Source organism: Aquila chrysaetos, chromosome 8 (genome assembly GCF_900496995.4).
Source record: "Aquila chrysaetos chrysaetos chromosome 8, bAquChr1.4, whole genome shotgun sequence".
Classification (NCBI taxonomy): domain Eukaryota; kingdom Metazoa; phylum Chordata; class Aves; order Accipitriformes; family Accipitridae; genus Aquila; species Aquila chrysaetos.
This window is the reverse complement of record NC_044011.1, coordinates 15354870-15367435: the sequence shown is the minus strand read 5'-3', so window position 1 is coordinate 15367435 and position 12566 is coordinate 15354870.

The following is a 12566-nucleotide window of genomic DNA, read 5'->3' as shown; positions in this document are numbered from 1 at the left end:
GTTACTGGGGAGACGTCACCCTTCCCAAGGGGACGGTCGCTTTGTTCAGGACAGTCAGAGACTTATATTTAACTCATGAGCAGCCGCGCACCCTACCTCTTCCCCCCCCTCCCCCCCGCCATTATTTGATTTCTATTAATGAGTTAGTTTTGCGGGGAGCAGGGCCCCGTCGGCAGCGTGATTCCGCCTGGCAAAGCAGAAGAGCAGGCGGCTGGCGGGGGGCTGCGGGTGGGGGGGGGGGGCACGCCGCACCGCGCCACCCCTTGCCCGCACCCGGGAGGGGAGGTGGCTGCACCCCCGGGGGCCCTTCGCTCCCGCCCCGAGTGCTTCCCTGCGGAGCCCCCCCTCGGCCCCGGGGTTGCTCCTTTCCCTAGCTCTTCGCCGGTGTTTTTCAGGCCGAGCCGGTCCCTCCCGGGGCTTCCCTCCCGGGACTCGCCGTCGGACGGGCCGCCGCTCGCAGAAGCCGCAGCGGCTGAGCACGCAGGGGCTGCGCGGCAGGGAGCTGGTCTTAAAACCCAAAATCTTTCTACGGGCTTCAGCTTGTTTTTAGCAGGCGGCGGGGTGTTTACCAGTCTTTGCTTTTTCGTTTAAACTGGGTGTGCTCGTGGGAAACGGATCAGCCCCCACCTCCAAGCAGCGCTTGGTGCATCCACGCACCCTAAGTGCTTGTAACCGTTCCGCTGATCCCAGCGCCGGCACCCGCTGCGCTGGCGCGCCAGGAGCGCGGCTGGAGCCCACGTTAAACCCCCGTGAGCGGGAAGGGGGGCAACTCTTCCTTCTGCCGTGCCTCAAGCCCAAATCTCGGGGCTGGAGTCACTGCCACAGCAAGGGGGAATCAGATAGTTTCAAGCCTTGGATTTTCTCCTCCGAATTTTCCCTGCCTCGGAGAGGTCTGTGGGCAGCAGGGAAAGAAACACGGGCAAAGTGGGCGTGGGACCCGCGGGCGGGCCGGCAGGGCTGGGCTGCTCCTGCAAGCACGTCTTCAGTGTCGCACGGTGTCTTTTCAGTGCCTGCTCTGAAATACCTGCCAAAGAATCGCGGCAAGAATTTCAGATGAAAAGGTCATTATGCTCATTTCTTTTTTCTTTTTCTCTCCCCCCCCCCCCCCCGAGCTTTTGTGCCTCTAATCCTCCTACTCAGTAAGTAGCGATTGTACCAAATCCATACTGACGATTTCACCATTTCTTCTTACTCCTAATAAGTTTCTCTGTTTCATGTTTCACTAAAGGTTAGGCAGGCGCAATGCCGAAGATTCTGTGATGCTTAATCACATTTTGTAATTCAGTTACATAAAAATTAAGTGAATTAGATTAAAAATGCCTGGAAATTTGTTTCTCGGATGACAGCTGTGACTAAAACCAGAGTTCCTGCAGTAGTCTAATTTCAGGAAATTTTCCCCTTGTTACTACATAACTAGAGGTCGAAGAAGCAATTCTGCTCCGGAATGGCGAGGTGAGCATCAATAGCACCGTATTTCCCTCACCCTCAGAAACAGCCCAGCTAGGGCGTCCAGGCGTTGTGCTGTATGCACGACCCGGGAAAGTTGAATGGACTTCACCCAAGCGCTTCTTGCAGGAAAAAAGAAGAGGAGAAACCGAGGGAGCTGCTGCAGGGAAAGCCCAAACGTTGCCGGCAGCAGGAACGGGAGAAGAAAGGAAAAGTTTCCTTCCAGCATGCCTGGGCAAGCGCAGGCTGGGGAGGGGGCTGTCGCAGGAGTCCTGCGGGCTGCCGTCCCTGGGAGGGAGGAGGGGAGCCGCCGGCTGGATCTGAGGGATATGTGAAAAACAAGTCTGTTGTCAGTTCCTATGTATGTGCTATATGGGTGGCTGCATGCTGTGAGGAAATGTATATACACTGCACTGCCAAGAAAATTTGAGAATCACTGGTAAATCAGTACTTTTTTACCATACCATAACATACTGTGCCGTGCCGTACCGTACTGTACCATACCATACCCACTTATTTACCATACCTGGTAAATCTGGTTCGCTGTAGCTTTGTTTTCCTTTTCACAGGTAGTACACTAGACTGGACAAGGGAGTAAAATGCTGTAGGGCCGGCTAAAATGGCCTCAGAACCTCTCTAGGGGCAGCAGTATTGCTGAAAAAAACCCTCTCTATAGCCCCTGTAATCATCTGGGCAATCTTTAGTGCACCTAGTCTTACAATACCGTCTATTTTCCCTATTCTATAGACAAGAAACTGAGTCATAAGGAGATCAAGTGGATTCCCCTTGTTTACCCAGGAAATCTCCAGTGGAGCTTTGAACTGACTCCAATGTCCCAAGCACTTTTCAATTGCACTAACAATTGTCTGCATTTCCCTTCAACACCCTGCTGCAACCACAGCCTCCTCCTCTCGAATCAAGATAAACTGAAGAAGACATGCTACCTCTCCCTTTCTCCTTAGTCCTTCTTCTCATTTCTCAGCAAAGTTTTTATTGAGGGAGGTTTTTGGGGGATGACTGAGAAGGGTTTGGGGTGGCAATCCAAATTCTATCTTTTCCAATTTCTTTTTTTCCTGTAGCTTATATACAGTATTGTTTCCACATCATCTGGAGACATTTTGATAAGAGCAAGTCATTAAAAAGAAAATAAATCTGTATAAACAGACAGATGGAGAAAAGCCACTTTTCTGTAGGAGTCCTAAGTGAGTCCTCTAAGATCTAGGCAGACGGACCCTTTCCGGATGGTAAATCCTGCTGTCTTCTACTGACAGAAACTCTACCCTTTTAGAAAAGTGTCACTTGGAAAAAAATAGTGCTTGGAAGCTTCTCTGGGATAATAATTAGACACAGGCAACTCTTGGGAAGTCAAGTATTTTGCAGTGGCTGCTGCAGGAATCCTGATGCATAGCAGCTCCACATTTACTGAACCTTTTTATCTTTGGTCTATATGTTATCACATACATTTTGGTTACTCTTCACTCTTGCTTTATTTTCTTTAATGTTCCACTTAACCAAAAAAAACCTGGTTATAATCATAAAATGGCAATATTTGGGGATGATGGAAAACCAATTAGACAAGACTGAGCGAAGAACAGAAGCTTGTCTGAAAGTTTACATCACCATTTGTATACAAACTTATGTGATGTATATATAAACCAAGTATTACCTAAAATAGCTACATCATCTGGGGGAAAAGGATTTGGGAGTTTTTAGGTTTGTTACTTAGATTTGATTAGTATTTTTAGCATGTAAAACTGTGCTGAAATTGATGGGCTAAAAAAACTCTTAAAGCCAAATCCTTAGATGAGAGAAATCTGTTTAGTTCCATGGAGGACCTGCTTAGCATTTGCCAGATTTATCATGTAATTGTATTTTAAAAAGAGAAATTACATCAGCAATAGAAATATAGTTTTACTTTGGAAAAAAAAAGAAAAATAATAAAAATATTGGTTTAGGACTTGCGTATTTTATCAGAAAAGGAAACTTCTACTGACTCATAAGCTCTGCCTCACGAATCATTGGGTCTGCAGAATCTCCCTTGTGCATTACAGCTCATGTTCCTGTAGATGAGTTGAGAAACTCTGCCTTTGATCCCATAGCAGTATCACATTGATCCATGAGTTTTTAGAGCTTATAGAGCAGATTGATGGAGCACTACCATTCAGCAGCTAGCAGAACAGCTTTTCCAACTTCCACAAAAGAACTAACAGAAGAATTGTCAAGAAACTGTGTATGAAGAGTAAAAAATACAAATAAAAAGTGATAAGATAACCTGCCCTTCTCTAATTCTTTAATGGCATGATTAGCATAATCTCCAGCTTCTACTCTCAGCACCCTGTTGCATTGCTGGGTCCCACTCTCCCATAAACATTCATATTGCTGAATATCACCTGGTTGGAAAAAATGGATGGGATCACTTACTGAAACTTGTCCCAGCTTCATGCTCTTTGCAGCTATCTCTGAATGCTTCTCAGGAGAAATAAGGAGAAAACTATCAGTTCATTCTTTTAGGTAAGTTTTATTTCAAAAGCACAGTCCCCGTTCCATGATACCTTTAGCCTGAGTTAGTTCTGCAGACTTGGAAAAGTGATGGTAAACAGAATAAAACACAGACAAATATTTTGCAAGTGAAAAGTCATGACTTGCCTCCTGCAGCAGTAACATTCAGCAGAAGGGTGCTTGTCTCCTCGGTTCCCAGGCTGGGAATGGGTCACACAGGTGGAACAGGGGAGCCTTCATTTCCCCTCCGACCCTCCTTGAGCCCTGCTTTCAGGTCACAAGTGTGGATCCTCAGAGCAGAGTCATTAACTGGAGTAAACTCCTGCATCAAGTAAATTATATTAATAAACATGCCTACTATGTACAACACTTGTACAAATCCCTCCTGCTCCAGGTGGTACCTTTGCATTTTGACTCTGTGTGGGTTAATAATTTTCAAAATCAGTTTTCAAAATCATTGGAACATTTGGATTATGCCCATGAGTCCACCTCTTGCATTAGTATGTCCTGACATGTCAGTAACCCTGACATGTCATTAACAGAGACATGCTCGATTAAAATTTCCCAGTGAATACCATGATGAGCAAAAGGCATGCAGGAGAGCTACTGACTCCAGTGGTGCTCTCAAGGTCTTTTCTCTTGTCTGTGATGCCATCTATGAAAAATCCTATTGCTTGTAGTTTAGTTCTATGTTTTCATACCCCCTGCTCCGTCACCCCAAAGTGCAATCTCAGCTTCTCTCAAAGACTCCAAAGCAGTTTGCAATAGACATTTTTTCTCCAGGTGCTTATGCTGTTTGGTATGTGCTTGAACTACTGCTTCATGTGCATCTAGTTCATGGTATGCAGCTGCCCTAGAAGTGCAAGTCCAAATTCTTTCTCATTCTTTAGTGTGGACGTGATGTTTCTGCCATCCCCCTCTCAATATCAGACACATGTATTCTGCACTCATTTCTCAGGAAGATCCATGAGTATGCAAGCTTTAACAGAAGCTTTAGCATTTCTGGGTTTTTTTCAAAGCAATCTCCTTTTAATGTTTCACCTAACTTGTTTAAATAATTTCATTCACCTTAAACCCCAGAAAATCACAGGGTAATACAAAGCTTGTCAGGAAGCAGAGTAGTTTCCGGTTTGGTCATGTTGGGTATTCTTCACTTTTAACAAGCTATCTGAAATATGTCCTATTCCTACCAGCACTGTTATAATCTTCAACATTCAGCAAAGGATCAGATGATACATTCATCACCAGAAATGTGTTTCTCCTCCCGCAGCTGCCCCAGCCCATTCCTCTTCTCTGCAAAACTAAAAAGCCTCTGTATATGTCAAGAATGTATGTCTTTAAGATGCCACAGCATTCAGACTCAAATTCCCACCCTTTTTCAGCTAACTTTGCTTCGCAGAGTTTTGAGGTTTTCTACATAATTCAACTTGTCTACATAAAAATGGATTTTCTGTGGTAAAACTTTGAAAAATCACTTTATTTTTCATGATATTCCAACATATGTAAGTTTCTCTAAGCTAATACCTAATATGTAAACAGATATTAAGAACAATCTTTCAAACCATCATCCCTACATTTTCCCCATGCTTTCGGGCCTGTCACCTGTACTGTATGATACCTATGGATGTCCTTTTGCCTCTACCTGTACAAAAGGAATACAAAATGGAAATAACCTCCAGAATCCCTTCAGATTACCTGTTAAAAGTAAAACCCATACAACAGTGCCACAGTGGAGCTCAAAAGTTAGAAGGAAAAGCCTGAGAGCGAACGTGCCTGGTGCACCTTACTCTGATTCACTGTCGACACTCACCTTATGGACTTGGGCTGCAAGTTTATTGGAATCCAAGAAACCAATGATGCTAATGGCTAGGAGCACATGTCCAGATGCAGCCGAGCTGTTAAAAGTCCCTTTGCCTTCCTACTGACTTCCTGTACTGACTGCAAAAAAATGATGACATATCAGAGAATTTAGTCCATTTATGCAATTGTAACTGTATTGTTGGAATTTTTCATGGGGTGTATACTGTAACATCTGTGCTGAAAGGACTGGGATACTTCTCCAATTTTGCATAGATCCTTTTCCCTGTGTATAGTACAAGATCCTGGTTCTAGACTGCATGGCCAAATTCCTTTTGTGTTCCGCAGTGAACATTGCTACTATTGCACTGTCTGGAAGCTTGTGAGAGCAGACGTATCATCTCAGGATATAGAAAAACCCACGTCAGTCAGGCTGGAAGGCACATCTTAAGATGCTAATTATGCCAGGATAACTTTATCCCTTGAACTGACCTAATCATCACAAGTTCTTTATTTACCAAGCTGAAAAAAGCAACCATCTATAAGCTATGGCAGAAACAAGCTAAAAATGCTTCAGTCTCAAGTAATTACCACTATTGTCTTCATGGAAAAAGAGCTGAGAGAGGTTTTCTAAAACTGTCCCTGTGTATAGAGGGCATAGTGTAACGTGCTGTCTCTTAGCACTACTCTAAGCCTAATGTATGTTATTACGGCTGTGAAAATCTATATTCACATTTAGTTTCCATGAAGAGGCCATATAGAAGAAAGCATCAACCTGTTAGTTTACCATCCTTAACAAATCACATAATTTGGACTTAACTGTTTTCAATATCAGTTATGGAAGAATTTTTGTAGTGGTCATGGACAGGAGATATGCGGTTCCAACCTAGTTTATTATTTAGTTCGACTCCACAGTTCACCGGAACAAACAAAAAACTCCTACCTTTTGTTTAATTGGCTTCTTGGCCAATACATCAATGGATCGTTATCCTTTTTGTCCCACATGAAGTGTTAAGAATGTTCCAGTGAACATAGCACCACAGTCAATATATTCCACTTTATTAAGTACACATAAATAGATCCAATACTAGTAGGATTCTAAGGGATTTTGAGAGGCAAAGATCGTCACAAAGATGAAAGAGATTAATAGGCACAGCAACACCTTTGATAGCCATCATGTATGTGCTGTCATCATGTATGTGTATAATTATATTCTGCAATTTGTTTGGGTTTTTGAATTCGACAGATGAATGAAAGTGTTTTCTGCAGAAACCAGCAAAACATTCAACAGCAGTGCTAAAACAACTAATGCAGTATTTTCATTTCTATTGAATGTTAATATTAAAATGTTGCTAACTGTTGAACCTAACCTGTGGGACTTAGCACCTTGAAATTTGCTAAACGTTGTGCTCAAATTGTAACAAACCATGAATTTATAAATTATTCATCTAGATTTGAATCTTGCTCGTGGTGACTCTATGTCAATCATGCAGTTACATCGATAGCTTCACAGTAAAAATAACAGTATAACTCTTCTCCAGCATGTAACTAGAGGTATTTTTATTATTATTATTTCATGGTAGTAGATAATTATTTTGTACAAACTTTAAGTACAATTCCATCTCTCCAAGTCACAGATAATTTTTTCTCTTACCTGAGACATTTTCTGGTTTAATAGAAAAATATTTCATAGATGTGGAATCACACACTGTCACAATAGAAAATTATGTCACACAACACTGGGTGTGGAAAGAGCAGCCAAGTGCATCTGTCTCAGGTATTCTTCCTTGCTCTTGTTTTGAGAGATGGTCTCTGGTTGCTTCTAGCAATATCAGCTCAGTGGGAGAATATCCACATGGAGTTTTCCAGAATGATTAAAAGTTCATATCCAAAGGGCACTTCTTTGTCTATTAACGTTACTTAATGAGTGTTGTCATTTTGAACACTGCGGTCAACAGCATTGAGAGTGAAAGGGTAACAGAACAGTTGGCTCAAGGAGGTTTACCTTTCTCTCAGATCTTGGAACAAATATGTTAAATAGTATAGCTACGCTTTTGGAGAGTGGGTAGCATAAACTGAAGCTGAATCCATAGCCCTGTCTTGGCCCCTATTCCCTTACGCACAATGCTCCATCCAGAGTTTTTTGGCTCAGAAAGCTCATCCTCAGCACAACTTGTGGCCCAGGTGTCTGTGATTGGGTAAGGTCAAGGATCAGCCTCTCCCAAGCAGCAGCAAGGGCCGCATCTCCCAACTTGACTGACAACTTGGAAAGCTGAAGAGCTTATTAATATTCAGTGTAGTCATATTTTACTCCTAGCTACCTACTATGTGCAGTACCCAGTAAATAACTGTGTGTACTCGTACAGTTGCATACAATTCTGCTTGCTGAGTTTGTGCACACAGTAAAGGATACCCAAATAAAAGTGTCCTAATAGTGAAAAGGTTACAAGGACACTCAGCAATGCATGTCATGTACAAATTTAAGAATATGAAAACAAGCCAAAAGCAGGAGTCACTAAAACAATTCCAGACTCCTTTCTGCCTCGTCCTCCAGACAGCTCCAGGCAAAGCTGAACCCAAAGCGAGATCTCTCAGGATCTATCAGAATGTAACGCATTTTGGCAATTCCTCATGCTGTCTAGAGGCAGTAGAGATTAGAGACAATCTTTTTATAAGTCCATAAGAGATTGTCCTGCTGGGGACAGTTTGTCTTCAGACAATCTTGATTACAAGCAGGATCGCTGTAATGTTGGCCTCAACAGCCAGAGGAGAGACTGGCTATCTGATGCTACAACTGTCTTTGCTCAGCTTTGCTTTCCAATGCCACCTCTAAGATGTCCCCCCAGATGGTTCCCAGAAGTGATTTTTAGGAGAGAGACACTCTAGAAAAACTTCTCTTTAGTCTTTCTCACTGTCATCGTACTTCATAAGCACATCATCCAGAGAGATGAGATGATGCAAAAACCACCTTTGTCGAACAACAGAAGTGCCGAGACTCAAAGCTGTGATTCAGGAGTTCCTAACCCTGCTCTCACACCAAATAATAGAAAGGAATGGCCAAGCACTGATTCACCATGACCTCCATTGTCATCCCCTCATGTGTTTGCATCAGGATGTAAGGATTACCCTTACATCCTCACAGAACATTTTCCATGCTCAAAGAGTGACTGGGCAGGTGAGATGAGCAGAGTAGTCATCTGTTTTCAGAGAGAGGAAACTTTCAACAATTAGAAATCAATTGGCAGATACAAATTTTGCTCTTAAATTAGGCTTAAACTAGTTCTTAAACCAGAAAGTTGTGGTTTATGGAATTATATTTTGATTCAGCAGTTATTAAATATATGAGTAATCTCATTCCAGTCAATAATAGAGCAATATAGATTAAATCATCAGTGGTCAGCCAGAGCATTTGGGAGGTTAAGGGTTAAGTGTGAACAACCTGTTTTGCTGGATTGCAGCAAAGCTGCCTTGTGTAGCAAGGCCTTCAGTTGTATGTCTAGCACACCCCATTTGCAAATCTACCCCTAAGAACAGCAATATATAATACAGTATATTTCTTACTTTCTTTTGATTCACTGTTCTGTTGTACTGATAAATAAACAGTTAGCCTTGAAAGTTTTTGATCACTAATGACTCAGATTTTGAGTACAATGTCAGGCTCAACAAGATTGTCTGAAACATTCTTGGTCTGTTTTTAAATCTTTGTCATGCCCAACACTGGAAGCAGCTTTTAAATCACCTAGGCATTCAGTGTCTTACAGGTGCCTTGAAAGAAGCAGGAACACCTATTCATACCTCCGTGAACCGAGTAAATGCATTTAAATGTATGTGATGATGTCTAGCCTTCAGTACGCATAAAATGTCTGTGAGAAGGCAAGCAGATGCATATGCTTTGTTAGGGATTAGGGGTGACCGAATCAGGAGAGACCCTTTCAAGCATGGTAAATCTGCCGTTCTCCAACTTCTTTGGATTAGTTGAAGCCTGTCTTAACCTTCACTGAGCTTTCTCAGTCCTCATTTCTCTCCTCTATATTTTTCGTTTTACCGGGGATATCTCTGGCCTAGAGCAGGTTCCTTGGGTTGATGGAAGAGATGAAAAGCTGAAAATGCTTAACTTTGGTGTCTCAGAGACAGCTTAATTTTTTTTTAAGATAATACATTTCAAACATGGTTACATGATGTGAGAACATATTTAATGTTCAATTTCCTTTTCAGAAGTGATTCAATGCCTAGAAGTATTTAGATGCTTTGAAAGATTTTATTTAGTGTATATACAAGAACCCAAAAATATGTTTTTGAGCATGCAGGAATTTTTACAGGAGTCAGTTTTATGTTACCCAAAATGTTCAAAAATATCTGCATCATGAATTAGTGCACTGTAGAGTTGTAAGAATTTTGCAAGGCAATTCAATTTTTACTAAATGGTGTCTGTCATTTAGTACTGACAAAAATATGTCTGTATCTTTCCATGTGTTCCAGGTTTGGCTGGGCTAGAGTTAATTTTCTTCATAGTAGCTGGTATGGGGCTATGTTTTGGATTTGTGCTGAAAACAGTGTTGATAACACAGGGATGTTTTCGTTACTGCTGAGCAGTGCTTACACAGAGCCAAGGCCTTTGCTGCTTCTCACCCCACCCCACCAGCGAGCAGGCTGGGGGGGCACAAGGAGCTGGGAGGGGACACAGCCGGGACAGCTGACCCCAACTGACCCAAGGGATATCCCAGACCACACGACGTCATGCTCAGCCTATAAAGCTGTGGGAAGAAGAAGGAAGGGAGGGATGTTTGGAGTTACGGTGTCTGTCTTCCCAAGTACCCGTTACACGAGATGGAGCCCTGCTTTCCTGGAGATGGCTGAACACCTGCCTGCCCATGGGAAGTGGGGAATGAATCTCTTGGTTTGCTTTGCTTGCATGCGTGGCTGTTGCTTTACCTATGAAACTGTCTTTATCTCAACCCGCGAGTTTTCTCACTTTTACCCTTCTGATTCTCTCCCCCATCCCACCAGGGGGGAGTGAGCAAGTGGCTGTGTGGGGCTGAGCTGCTGGCTGGGGTTAAACCACAACACCATGACATCTGCCCAAGGGATTACAGAAAAAAAAGAAAAAAAAAAAATCAGTGCTTTGATGCTGGCAAACTACTGCTGGAGAGCTTATCACACGCAACCCAATCAATTCCTCAAAGTGATTCTCTGGATAACAAAGTCATCTTCTCTGTTACTTGGCAGAACAACAAAAGAATGGGACAGAGTGAAGACCTGTGTATTTTTATCATCATACTTATACACAGAGAGAGAGAAGGAACTTACTATGGAACTAAATAAAGAAGCACTAAATGAGAAGAAAACAAAAGGTACAATCCCTCTAGAAAAGGTTTCAAGGGAATTCTTCCCTTCTACAAAAATAACTTTAAAAGATCACCAGGATATACAGCACAGGAACAGAGCACAGGGAGACAATGGGTCTCCTCCTTCTCTCTCTGCAGTGTGCTTCAACTCAAGCCCTTGACTGGTCAGTCTAGGGGCTGAAGATTCATCCTATCTCAGTGCACAGCTAATCATCGGCAACTTCTTCACATGTGTCCAAAGAAATGCAAATTACTGCCAGCTGTGATTTGTGCTCTTGTTAAGTTGGAACAAGAGCATCACGTTTCCTATGTCATCAATGTGATGCCATACAATACAGAGGATCAATATGGATGCCAGTCTGCCCTGAACTAGATAGGAGTAATTTTGTGTGCAGTGCCTTTCCATACTGTTCCTAGTCACAGGCACATCAGACAGTTATGTCCTACATCAGCAAATCCAATTTCCTGCTCAGTCCCATCACTGTGTGTAATCCCTTTCATGATTAAGCTACTCTTGTTTAAAAGAACTCCGTGCTCTAAAATAGTGCAACTGCTGCTTCACAGCCCTCAGCACACAATCACTTGATTCTGCTGCTAAGTAGATGAAAACAGGTCTCTGATGCAGAATCTCACCAGGAAAGCAGACAGGAAACACGTTTACTGAAATAGCTCTGCCATTCAGTCCATGCCCATCAGACACTGCCACCCTCACGCAAGCAACATCGTCAGAAATCTGATGGGACCCAAATGCTTCCACAGAAGTGAAAGCAGAAACAAGACACGCAAACCAGACTTCTCTCTCAAGTTTCTTCCTCAGGCTGCAAACTGTTCGAGGGCAAAAGCAGGGAATAACGCACAGCCCCCACCTAGCATGGCGATGCCAGCGATCCTCGGTGGAGTTGCTGCTGCCGCTGCTACAGTGTGAGGCAGAAAATCAAGCTGGAAAAGTCTCCTCTTTGTTGCCCTGTGTGCTTCAAAAAGAGCTGCTGGCGTTCACCTGTTGACTGTTGCAGCAGATTTCTTAAAACTGTCTAGCCCAGCTGGATGAAAAACACCAAGTCAATTATAGTCGCTATTAATATTCCACTGAAAAAGAGATTAGGGTCTTGTCATCCATTTCAGCATTCAAAAAGGTAAATAAATAATTCCTCACAAAGTCATACATAAACTCCAAGCACTCAACCCTTTTGAAAACTCACCTTTATTAAGAGACCCAAATGAAGATATAGGAATTTTACCTGAGTTTTCTAACACTTTGTAAGGCTGGTTTCTAGAATTTTGTTCTCCGCTTTGTGAAGTTGTATCAATGCTGTTTTCCTTAATCTGCTCTGGACTTGGCAGAGGTAAATTTCCAATTAGTGTTTTCTTTCTTTTTTTTCCAGAAGCTGTATTGCATCATAGACATCACCTAATTTTATCAAGTGCCTATAGGTCAGGGATCTGGCATGTGTCATTTCACCTCTGAGAGGATATTTCCAG